The following is a 12,670-nucleotide window of genomic DNA, read 5'->3' as shown; positions in this document are numbered from 1 at the left end:
ATCTGAGTAATGAGTCATAACCATTAGGATTCCTGCTGGCTTACAGTCTTATTGTCTTATTATATTCAACATGGATGTCTCTCTCAATTGTATTGGATCAAAGTTAAAATTGTTTTTCTTTAAAGTTTAAAGAAAACTCCAAAAGCCAAAGCAACCTCTGCTATAGGATAAACTATACTGAGCAAAAACCCAGGCAGGCAGCCTTGAGAGAACATCTCCCAGGATCTATGCCAAGAATGACTCTAGCACTTTGCTTCCTCCCCTCCATTCATAGCATGCAAGCTAAACTCAATAAGTATAACAAAAACACATGAAAGAGCACTTAAGATGCATTTTCCTAAAGTGCTTAACAACCAAGGACAGGGAAAAAGCAAAGCCCAGAAAGCAGATTAGCAACCGCTGCCCTTCCTGGAGCACTGCCAAGAAACATCTCTGCGCGGTGCCTTATTTCAGCTGTTCAATTTCACGCTAGATATGTAAATTGCTTCTGAAAAATAGGATCGGAATACATGGGGATATCAACATGGGAAATCTGCAATGATGAAAGCACAGAGGGGAGAGATAAAAACTAAAGGCAACACCAAAGCCAAAATAGGCTGAGTAATCCTCTAAACAAATCAAATAATGGCTGGATGAAAAGAGGGTGTAGGGGACACCTTTTGGAGTAAAATCAGCCCTAAAACTAAATCCCCATCACATCCAAGCCTTAGTATTGAATCTGTGAACTACTGAAATACCTTGAGACCAAAACACACACACCTTCATTCTTTAGTGGGCGGAACAGCTATTAGCAAAGTTGCCTATGGATTATCTATAAAGATAAAGCCATGAATAGAGAGTTACCAGACAAGCAAATATTGGGTCTGGGACCCATTCTTGTCTCACAATGCCTACTAGCCTATATCATTATCAGGTGACATAACATAATTTTTAACAGGAATTTTGAAGAAAGGGCACACAAATCTACATCTCTGCCAAACCTGGAGCTCCCATCAAAAAGCAAAACGACTTATCAGCTTAACCGCCCCACCGTTGATTTTTCCACCACATCCAGAACAATCATCAAACCATGACATGTTAACTATTAGGAAGCTAATGTTAGGCAACGGCCTAGGCTACGTGTACTGTTAGACTCAAGTTTAATATCAAACATTTGAGTGACTGATTATCCGCTCCCACAACACATACCCTTAGCTATCTGTTTTTCTCACACAGCAAGGCTCCCGAAAAACAGTTCCATAATTTTCTTTCAGTGAAATTACAAATAGGTGTCACAACACGTCCATTGACATGGAGCGCCCTGCAGCTGTTCCTGTGCATACTGATGGTGTTTGTGTTCCCAGGAGATGCAGACAAAGCGCTTCCAGGTCGTCCGCTAACCTGCCTTCTCATTACTAAAGGTCAGGATATTTGAACACAACAATGGCCTGCCGCCTCGAGGGACTCAGGGGGCTACGAAGCTCAGCCAGAGGCAGTGTTTGACTAAAGGTTCTCAATCCGACCCATCCTTCACTGCTCACTTTAATTTACTGTGGTCGTCCATCTTAAGTTGGCCTAAGACGTCCTACCCCCGTCACCCATTCTATTGTGACATAAATCCTCCTCCCGGTACCCTTCTAAGGCACTTATTAGGCACTTAATGGTAAGTAATCACACATAAATTCCAAATAAGTGCCTAAGATTGATTTAGGGCGCTTAGAGGGTTTTGTCCCAGGCTGTTGTGTTCACTCAAACCAGACCAAAAGATGAGATCGGGTGGAAACTCAGGGGAACGATACATTTCCTCGGATAAGGGGGCCTAATAATAATGACTTCCTGGCATCCTGCATTTAAAGAGAAAACAAAACACAAAAGCACCATACACAATGCTGCGAAACAGCGTTTTATCGATTCTTCTAGTACCAGGACTATACTGTAATACGTCTTTAGGGTTATGGAGATATAGAGGGGAAGTCAACATCTGGTTCTCGTAGTCCACGCCTCTGGCATGACAGTCTCTCTGACTCAATCAAGGAGAGGAACCATTTGGCAACGCTCTGAGGCCCGAAAGCGCACCCCTCGTCTGCCTGTCTGTCCCCTCCTCCCTCCTTCTCCTCCTCTACTTCAGGAACATGTGAAAAATCCCAATTACCAGGAAACCCGAGAAGCACACACGGTTGTACATGAACTTGGAATATGCAAAACACCGGGGCCGTTAACAAGAGCCATGTTGAAATGTGATAGATTGCGTCAGCAGGTCGTAAAACCCTCTCAAGATCAATGTAATTATGGAAGCTTACACACAGACTTTCCGGATAAGCGGGAGGAGAGGTTTGCGCTTTCTGCCAACCCCTTTAAACCAAACAAGTGGAAGGTCTCCCCAGCTGCCTTCCATCAGCTACAATAATAGTGAGTAAAAAACGTCCAAAACACCTGGAGGAGGGTGTCAACAAACATCCCTTATTCCACACCAAAGTGATGCACTCCATAAATCCTTTTGATTAGCTACAGTAGCGTGGCTAGGTGCCACTTAAATCAAACCGAAAGGGGAAGTCGCTCTGACCTTGAGCTTTGGAAATGTAATTTAACTGATCATTACAAAAACAAAGCTGGTTCTGTTTCTGGACGGAGAGAGGGAGGGAAAGAGGCGGCCCGGGAGGATGAAATTCAAAGCACGCTTACGAAAATAACACCCATTGTTTGAAGCCACCATGATAAAAATGGGGAGAGACGTTTTAGAATATTTGTAGATTTAGTTATGCAGAAATAACAGAAAGTTCATGTTTCCACACGCAAAACAACAGATGTAATGAACCAGAAGGGTTTTGAACTGATTAACCAGCGATGGTGACCAGTGACCTTTGAGAAGTTTCTTGTCAAACAAAATGACCTGCTCTATATTAACAAAAATTATAGAGGAAAATAGGAAAATATTACTTTTAGAAGTGAGCACTAAAAACAAAGTTGAACTGAAATTATTTGGACACATAGGCCTTGGAGATAAAGCACATATTTCCCAGCTAATGGCAACCAGTTGATTCACTGTGAAGTAATAAAAGAAGAGGTCATCCAGTTGGTCTCCAGGGGTCCATCAAATCCCTGTGTTTACAGTACAGGAGGGATGGCATAACTCAGGGGCAAGCCTGGGTACAAGCAGACAACTCACAAAGACCAGTCTCTCGTTCTAACGGATGAGGGGGCTGCTTGGTAGCACGCCAGGTCCACAGAGAAAGAGAGAGAGTGGCCTGGCCTGCTGTAGGAACTGCTGCAGATGGCTACAAGGTTCCACAACAGTATAATGAGAACACATGCAGTGCCAAAGGCAGGGTGATAACCTAGAGGAGCCCACGTCAAGGGCACCAACAGGGAACAGTCCGTCAGCGTTAACCCTCACCCCGCCACTCCCTCTAGCCGGAAACTTCAAGAGGTGCCCTTGACACCTGGGGTGATTCTGTGAGAGGGCTCACGTCCGCTCTGCTCTGGCAGCCAGGGACGATCAAGAGCAGCAGCAGTGTAAGGGTGAGGTAAGACTACTGCCTCCTTGCCAAGTGTGTGTGTGTGTTCTGGATAAGAACGTCTGCTAAATGACTAAGATGTAAATTCAAAAATGTGTGTGAGGGAGAGTATGGTGTCAGTAAAAAGCTGGCTGGCTATATTAGCTCTTCTCTGAAAGACCTTTGTTTCGAAATATTTAAAAAAACGACTGTCCTCGTCTCTGACAAAAAGAGGTAATGAGCTGAAGAAATAAAAATAGAAAACGACATTTTGTACCAAATGTTGGGAACCTATGAGGAAATGAGCCTTTCTTCACTGTTATCACTTACGTAGACCAGGGTAGACTGAGGAGAGTAGGAGAGGAAATAAAGTCAAGCTAAAGTCAAGGCCAAAAGGCATTGTCCTATCAGGTTACCCTTAAACAACGATTTCCCTTTACTGTTCACTCCAAATTATGATATCTGGAGGAGGAAGAGGAGGAGTAGGAGGAATGAGATTAATATTGCCTTCATTTAACAGGGTACCCCATTAAGAACACATTATTTTTTACAGTAACGACCTGGCCAGGAGCGTGCAAAGAAACACAGAAGGAGACTCCATCTCTGGAGCTCAGGACTAGGAGAAAACAAACAGCTCCTCCACTACGCTACACAATCAGGGTCCAGACAGACCATATAATGGGGATTGAAGAGATGCCAGTGCTCCAGAGAATCGCATTTAGTAAACAATGACACAAGGCCTTGACTGTGGCTTAACCAGAGCTCCCTCTTTAACGAAAGAAATAACCCCAAAGCCGGGCGCTGGGCAACGTCAAGTCATCCACTTTACTGAGCGAGGCTGAGCTGCCATTCCACCAGGAATCCAAAAACTAAATGAGCATCAGTTTAACGCAGTACTAAAAAAGAGAGAAGACCTTTGAAGTTCTGACTGTTACCCTTACGGGCTACCATTTACCCCCCAAAACGATAAAGGAAATGCAAGCCAAATGTCGCCTTCGCTGTGTGTGTGAAGAGGTCTTATCGGAACCTGTCTGCTGAATGTGCTTTTTATCAATCGCTAAACCACATCCAAAAATATTTGAATTCCATTGGTTGACATAGAAACATTTCTGGATGTCCATCAATCAAACTCTAGCAAACAGTCAGCTCACAGTAGTGAAATTAAACACACAGTTTTAAACTACAAATAAATAAAATACTTCAGTTCAGCGAAAATATTGGCTACTGCTATCAAAACCAGTATTCCTCAGAGGTGACAGAACGCAAGCTAAATCATTTGCTTGGCAGCCGCTGTGCCTTTTAACTCAATGAATGGATAGGCTCAGACTTTACAAAGGTCTCTGTTGACTGAAACAAAAGAAATGGATTAAGCTGAACCCAAAGCCTTCCCATCCTAGTCCCCACCTTCTGCATGGTGACCAAATCAGCAGGCCCTCAGGGGGACTTTGGGCCTCGTCCAAGACTCTTGCGTACAGAGAGCCACTTCCCATCCTCATGGTTCTCTCTGGTTTGTGTCAGTCTAATGAGCAGTTCCTTAACTGTTTGGAGCCAAGAACATGGAACTTTGGGAAGATTTACAGCACAGAGAGCGAGGGGGAATAAAATCCCACTCCTAGGTTCTGGCCAGTGAATACGGCTTACATTTGCATTATTATTATTGAATTAAGGGTTCAGACTCTTGGACGCCTTTCAGTAGAAAATGTTGAGGACTAAAGCACTGACATTTTTCTTAAAGGCTTCAGCTCAGACGTGATAAATGATGGGAGCCTGGTTATGAAAGAGAAGTTTCAGGCTATGAGTCAGCAATGGAGAGGGCAAACAGGTTAGGGCCCCGTCTGGCCACGATAAGAGCAGCCTCTGCTTTGGTTGGGTCTCTGACATGATCATTAGGACCATGTTTCCATCAACACAGCCTCTGAATTCTATCACTAGGCATATTCTAATGGGTCTCCGTGGTATTACTGGGGCAGCTCGGATGCCAAAAAGAACCAACGAATGAGGGTTCATTCAAACAACGCAGGCATAGTGCAGAAATTCCATAGAAGAGGTCTGCTGGGAACAGACATTTTCTGAAAATATCTTAAAAACCAAAAATGGTTGGATATTCATTGAGAGTTCCGCCATTTTGGGACTACCAGATGATATATTCATGAAATCCTACTTTGAAAAAGCCTATGTAACTTCATCAGTTTCACCAAACTGAGCCCATCTCATGATGATCTATACTCAAGCTAATTGCTATTTTGAAAGAGTCTGCATGTGGAGCTGCCGTTTGATTCCAGCACACAGGGAGTGAGAACAGACTTTGGGCGTCTGTCAGGGGACACCATATGTCTCCATGCTTTAGCTGCTGGGGCCAGCAGGCTCTCTAGGGTCCTCCATATACCCACATAGACCTAACTGTTTTGGCAGAAAAACCAGAGACACTAATCAGAAAATGCATCCTTGAACCTGTCACCAAACACCTGTTCCAAACATGCTGCCCGTAAGGGGAGGAGGATGGAGGGCTCTCAGCCTCAAGGCAGCTTTTTGAACCCAACCGACCGACCGGTCAACATCAAGTTTATTGATTTCTATAAACTATGACTACAAAAAAAAAAATCCATTAGCGTGAAACTGTGAAACCGTAGGAAATAAGACTAATTTCCTCTGAAAATGAAAAGAGGCAAAACACAATCACTTCTAAACTTAAATACATTTCATTTTAAGTTTGTAAAAATAGGCAAAAACCCTGCCTCCTGAAGTCACTTGGAATGCAAGGTGCTGAAAGTGCCTCTTTACTGAGTTACATATTCCATATGCACACCATTACTCAACATGGCTTCCACTGATTCCTATGGGGACCCGACCTTCACCATTCAGCACTAATGGGCTCACACAGAGCACCTTTTCTTAGTTTGCTGCAGTATGTGTGTGTGTGTGTGTGTGTTTCTTCCCCGCCTTTTATGGTCAGTGTCACTTCTCCATCAAACAATACCTGAAAAGCACTGAATTCAATTAATGGCTGTGCGACTGGAGTCAAGCAGGGTGGCTGCTATATCCTCAGTCCAGCATTATTGATTGTCATCTCAGTATGAAAAATGTATGCACTCACTAACTAAGTCGCTCTGGATAAGAGTGTCTGCTAAATGACTAAAATGTAAAAATCTCAGGTGGAGAACGAGACATGAATTTAAAGCAAGTCTTTTATGCATGGCGTCAGCCCAGTGCCCTGATGTCATTGGCCTAATTTACAGCCACTTTATCAGACACCAAAGAGACAGTGGCTGGTAGGATCGGGCAGGTGAGGATCGGATGCCCTTTTTTACACTGATGATATGCAACTGAGAAAGACAAGCTGCAACTGTCTTCTCTACTCACACAGTATGATGTATCACAATAACACACAAGCCAAAACACCTACACAATGAGGTGCTCATCCATCAAACGCCCCCGCCCCTATAAACTACCAAATGGATCTGTCTCTATTGATGCCGAAAGGGAGAGAAATAAGAATATGTCCCTTTGAGAAGGGTGCGGGGTAACTGAGCCCTGGCTCGGAGGCACATGAGCCAAATGCGATTTGACAAGCTCAAGAGCCCGGGTCAGGCAGCAGTTAGAAACATGTGTCCCAGAGAAAAAACCTGCGAGGGGTCAGCATTCTGTGTTTTGTGCAACAAATCCTAATGAGATTTTTCTGTGGGAGAATAAGGCCCTGTCTTTGGGGATCGGGTCAGTAAGATAAACACAGATGCAGTCACCCCTCACAACCCCAGGCCTCACAGCCAAATAGCATTCATGTGGGCAAAAGCAAGACAAGCATTTGGAAATGTGTCCTTGGTTGAGTGTTGTTGAGGCTGGATCCTCCTTAGCATCACTCATGTTCATGGAATAGCTTACTTACAGATAATGAATGAATGAATATCTGGCACATTTCGCTGAGATGAGATCAGAGTTTGACCACAGGTCATTGACGTCAATGATTACAAGTACAGTATGACAAATGATTTTAGTGCTCTTTCCATACTGAAACAATAGCCTACTGCACATCCAATATGTTTGCAAGAACTTTGAAAGAATGTAAATAGGAGAATATCTGCTACCGGGGTATTAGGTAGAATATTTCCTGCAGGGAATCAATATAACTTATTGAAAGCGTTTAAAAACAAGTTATGGTTCAAAGAGAGTCCCATCTTTCTGATCTCTCTTTGAGGTCAGTCCACCTGAACTGCATTATTTATTTTCCCTGCTTTTTTTCCTGGGGAAAGGGGTGGGGGGGGTGTTGATGGTTTGTAGCAATGGTCAATATAAAAGTCAGATTGCCATATATTACAATAATGTGCTCTGACAACTCTATTGACTCCAGTCCACATTTTTCGGGAAATAAAATAGTAGAACTAATACTCAACACCTGTTTCTTTTCAGCATCCCCAGTATATCAAATATTCAGACAGTGACAGCTGCGCCGCAGACTGAGATAGCAGGACCGGGCAATGCGAAAGACAGAGCCATGCGTTGTTCTCTCTGCTTTATCTTATGGGCCCAGGTCAAATAGCTGAGAACAGAGTGTAATGGTTAAGTCTGTAATATTTAACATATGGCTTTTGAGGAACAGCATGCACTATCGATTTCTCCCATCTAAGCAGAGATTCAGAGAAGCAGCCCTATCGGCAGCCTGGTTTCAATTATGGGCTCCATAAAGCCCTGTGATAGAGCTGGTGTGATTTACAGCCTGGTAGATGCCAGGATCCATCCCACCCGCCTGCCTGCCTGCTGACGACCCACATGCCATCGCACCAGGTGAATGCTAAGGGGAATTTTATAGAGATCAACAAGCTAGGACAGGTTTATGGGTTTATCATAGAGGACAGTGATATAGTGAGGTGACAGTGATCAAATCAAATCACATTTTATTTGTCACATACACGTGTTTAGCAGATGTTATAGCGGGTGTAGCGAAATGCTTGTGATAACATGGTGCTCTCTCTCAGTAATGAGGACGGCGTCTACAAATTAATATCGTAAACTTCAGACTAGATTTGATGGAGGGATTCATTAAACTGTAACAGAAGGTTAAAGACAAGTGGATGTGAAAGCAGTTTAAGGGACTTTGGAGTTCTTCCACATTTAGGACAGGAGAGGAAAACAGCTATAAAGAGTGGCAGTTGAATATAAAACGATCAGTTGTAAAATGTATCATTCCAGTTCCACTACCATCAAACCCGTATTTAATCCCAGCCCAATAGCCTCTACAAAGAATGGTGAAATGACTCAAACGTAAGACTTCCGTTCAGCTTTTTCCAATGCTTAAGATGCATTTGTCAGGCAGTCAATTGCTACTTTGCTGAGGTCAAAATATCACTAAGAGTTGGCTTTGCCTCCAGAGCCACTGGCTTGAAGTTGAAGGGTCATGAACTTGCAGGGAACTTCAGGTCGACTTGACTAATGCCTGTATACAATTGAACTACTCCAATCTCAGTCCAATCTGACAGATGAAGTCGTGCAATCTTGCTCATTCTTGGTATTTCCAATAACCAAGGGATATTTCAGTATTCCAATCAGTTACACTTCACAAAAGACTGAACTCTACATTACTGTACGACTTTTACTTCAACAGCATTGGGCCTGGCAATAACAAAGTGGTTAATCCAAGCCCTGTTTCAGTTTGACGTCTCTACAGGGAGATTAGACATGGCAATGTGTTTGACTCAAGTGGGAGCAGGGGCTGGATCCGCCTGTCTCTCTCTCTCATCTAGATGAAAGAGCCAATGATGAGTTATAGACAGCAAGTGTGCAGTCAAGCCTTTAGTGGAACCAACCAGTCTGTTTTACCCATGTCACCACTAGATGGAAGATGTCAAAACTAGACAAATTAAGATTAGCCTAACTTCAAATTGGGGGTGGGGAAATTGGGCTACTGAAAATGACAGAGACATCCACCAGAGCCTTTTCTTATATTTCAAATTACAGTAAGAGAGCTTTATGGTGAGTCCTGAGAATGCTGATAGCTCCAGATCGCCACTGGGGCATATTCATGCAGCAGTACATCTAAAAAATGTGGCCATCAGCTGCTGTCCGGCCCAGTTGTCCTAGGGTGGCATGGGTGGAAAAAGGTTTGGAAAGAGACCCTTCCGAGATGCTCCTTCTATAGGACAGGACAGCACTCAGACAGTCCACAGAGAGGAACATTAACAGTTTATATGTGTCTTGAGCTGGACCTGGCCAAGCATGCTAAACTCAAGAGGTATTTACAGTCAAGGCCACAGTCCACACAGCAGTCCACAAAGGCTGCAGTTGTCTTTTATGAGGACGAGCCATTCCAAAGCCCTGAACTGCTCAGTTTAACCATTAGCATATCATCAGGATGTATTAGTTATTAATAAAAACCTATTTATTGATGGATTAAATAGATAAGCAGATTCAAAACAAAACTTTTGGTCTTACAAATCTTCAAAATAAGTGACTCTGGTGGTGATTTACGCTTCCTCTGATAATTCAAAAATGCATTTATTGTTTATGCTACAGGCATTTTAATACGTTTGACATTCCACAATAAGACACAATCCCTCTTCCAACTTCCATCATATAAAAAGACGAACCATCCTTAGACATACTTCATCATTTGGATCCCATTTTTCTTCGGAGCACCTGGACACTGAGCTTGAATCCCCCCAACCCTATCCACCAGCCAGGATGTGCTCCTCTCACTCACCCTCACAGTCCCTACAGCCAGTCAGGAGTATACCTCTGAGTTTATGCCTTTTGCAGATTATTTTCTTGAGTCCCTTGCTCCATAAAATACTCGGGGCTGAACACATCTGTTTTTCTATCCACATATTTATTTTGTTGGTTCAGTTAACTTGGTGTTCATGAAGAACAAATAAAAATGTATTGGTTGAGGATTCCATTGGCAAAAATATTTACAAACTAGGCAAATTATTTTCTCCTCCCCACCAGAAATAGGAAATCATAGCAGTGTTTCTCCTTCTACCATAGCTTATTAGACAGACTATTTTGTTTAGTTAGCATTTGAGCACCCCCTTGTGGGAATTGTTGAAAACTGCTAAATTCTGTGACCATTCTAGAAGTCTATCATTTTGAATGAAAAATGTTTTAATGAGTAAAATACAAACAAACATACTCCATTAGGCTAAACAATAAAACAATGTTGCAAATTCTGAGCCTACCTTTGGGCCTCTATTAGGTTGTGACTGGCTTGTGTGCATTAATTATTAAAAAGTACTTACTGGGAATTCTCAGACCATGCCAGAATGTAGCCTAATCGCTGTGCTCTGGCCTCCAGTTCTGACAGCATATGATCTCATTCCACTGGCTTCCTGAATCCCTGATAAAAACATGGCATTGACAAAGTAGAGTTCTAATCAGTGGAGTATTCTGGGATTCTCTGTGGAGCACCGCATTCTCTAACCTTGGTTGGAAGGCTAGGCTATATAACAAAAATACTGTACAATACATATTTCAGTGACATGAGTGGATAAGGGAACATCTCTAGAAGAAATGAAGGGATCAGCATTCCTCTTAAGTCACATATTTAAGCCGATATAGCCTAAATTCAACTGCAAAAAACAACACTTTATGCAAAGCATCGCAACCATTATCACTACCGTTTAACATTAGATGTATATAAGAATTCAATGTTGACCATTTAATAAACTAAACTACTTCATCCATTGAGTGGCAAGCATAATCCACTCGTTTTGTTTCTCAGTAGATGCTGGTTGTTTCCTTTCCAGCTCTTTCAGAGACTGAAGTGGAGACAAAAGTAGACCTATCCATGCCCAAAGACCCAGTTTTCAGACTTATGTTCAGAGCAGGATATAAAATTAGGTCTACCCCATTCTGTTTTCTCAACTATCAGTCTGTTATGTAATAGGCAGGCCATTCTCATCCTAACATCTTTATCTAGAGGGGGTGGAAAATGGGGCCATCCAGCAGCAGTGTTGGGAACTGGATAGTGTGTAACCCCAGGAGGAAGACCCCCATCTGTATAAGTTACTCCCGTAGTAAATCCTGAGGCGTCTGTGCTTGGGCAAACAGACGCACTGGGGCTTCCTGGGCCTCAGACTCAGGGATTCTCTTTTAATGATGTGGGGGAGCGAGGAGAAGCCACATGGCTGTACTAGAACCATTCCACTACCCTAGGCCCTAAGGGGAAAGAGGCTATAGAGCAAGGCTCATGTCTCAATGTCTGCATCAACAAAAACATGTGTTCTTTCTCACTGGTTCTTTACAAAGTTAGGCTAAACTCATGTGTATGAATACTAATCAAAGATTTAGTCCAAAATAGAAACCCAGTTTCAATGTTATTGAAGAGCATCTTGTACCTGGAGGTTATATTTCATGATGGGGGAAAACATTTATACAGTTACATATCTGAATATTATTTTTGTGCTAGTGGGCTATACCTGTACCAAGTATTTTTCCTTCATAGCTTGTTCTCCAATTTCTTTTTAAATAGGGAACCAATTCGTTTTCAGTACTTAACTTCCATGACTGATGAAAACTCATTTTTCTCATGGCTCTCTCTTGCCCCTCTGCAGCAGACATATGGCAAGCAATATGTTTGGAACATAAAATCGCAACAAAATCACAGTATCGAATCGCAATACATATCGTATCAACACCTAAGTATCGTGGTAATATCATATCATGAGGCCCCTGGCAATTCCCAGCCCTAGTTATATTTGAGAAAAAGCTGGGAAAAAGATATGTGTTGTGTGATTATTATTGTGCTTTATTACTTTCTGTTCTCTGACCCAATCTCTCAACCATTAGGCCTTATTTCCCACACAGAACAGCAAACACTCTTAGCTAGGGAGCTGTTGGTCACGTTCATATGATGTAAAGTAGGCATACTGAGTTAATACTAGAAAGAAACACTTCCACCAACAAACTAGTTTGGGGCACCCAACAAACAGTGTCCCACAATTAGAATGGCCAAGCTGTGTTTCCACTAGCACAGCCACTTAGAACTAATAGAAATACCAGAGCTGAGCTGACCCTCACAGCCAGAGCCATTCTTTTGTGATTTATGTTGTTTGTCATAAAGTAGGGTGAGGCAGCATTAAATTAAAACAAGTTTCACCCTTCCTTCTCTTCCTCTCATTACATGGGCCCAAAAAAGGTCATTTTGGAGGTATTGGGTGGTGCGTCAGAGGTGTCGTTAAATTAGCGCTCCCTTCTAAAGTTTGCATTGC

General features: G+C 42.7%; 1 protein-coding gene across 1 annotated transcript in view; it reads right to left on the bottom strand.

Moving 5' to 3' along the window:
• Positions 1-12,670, bottom strand: part of LOC121548853 (protein dispatched homolog 1-like) — a 58,500-nt gene that overhangs the window by 43,730 nt on the left and 2,100 nt on the right. Inside the window, exon 2 of the mRNA XM_045210235.1 lies at positions 10,700-10,797. The gene's annotated coding sequence lies outside the window, so the exon portion shown is untranslated. The remainder of the gene's footprint in view (positions 1-10,699; positions 10,798-12,670) is intronic.

The sequence above is a fragment of the Coregonus clupeaformis genome, chromosome 33 (genome assembly GCF_020615455.1).
Source record: "Coregonus clupeaformis isolate EN_2021a chromosome 33, ASM2061545v1, whole genome shotgun sequence".
NCBI classification, from domain to species: Eukaryota; Metazoa; Chordata; class Actinopteri; order Salmoniformes; family Salmonidae; genus Coregonus; species Coregonus clupeaformis.
The sequence above is the reverse complement of the archived record's forward strand: the minus strand, read 5'-3'. Positions and strand labels throughout refer to the sequence as shown.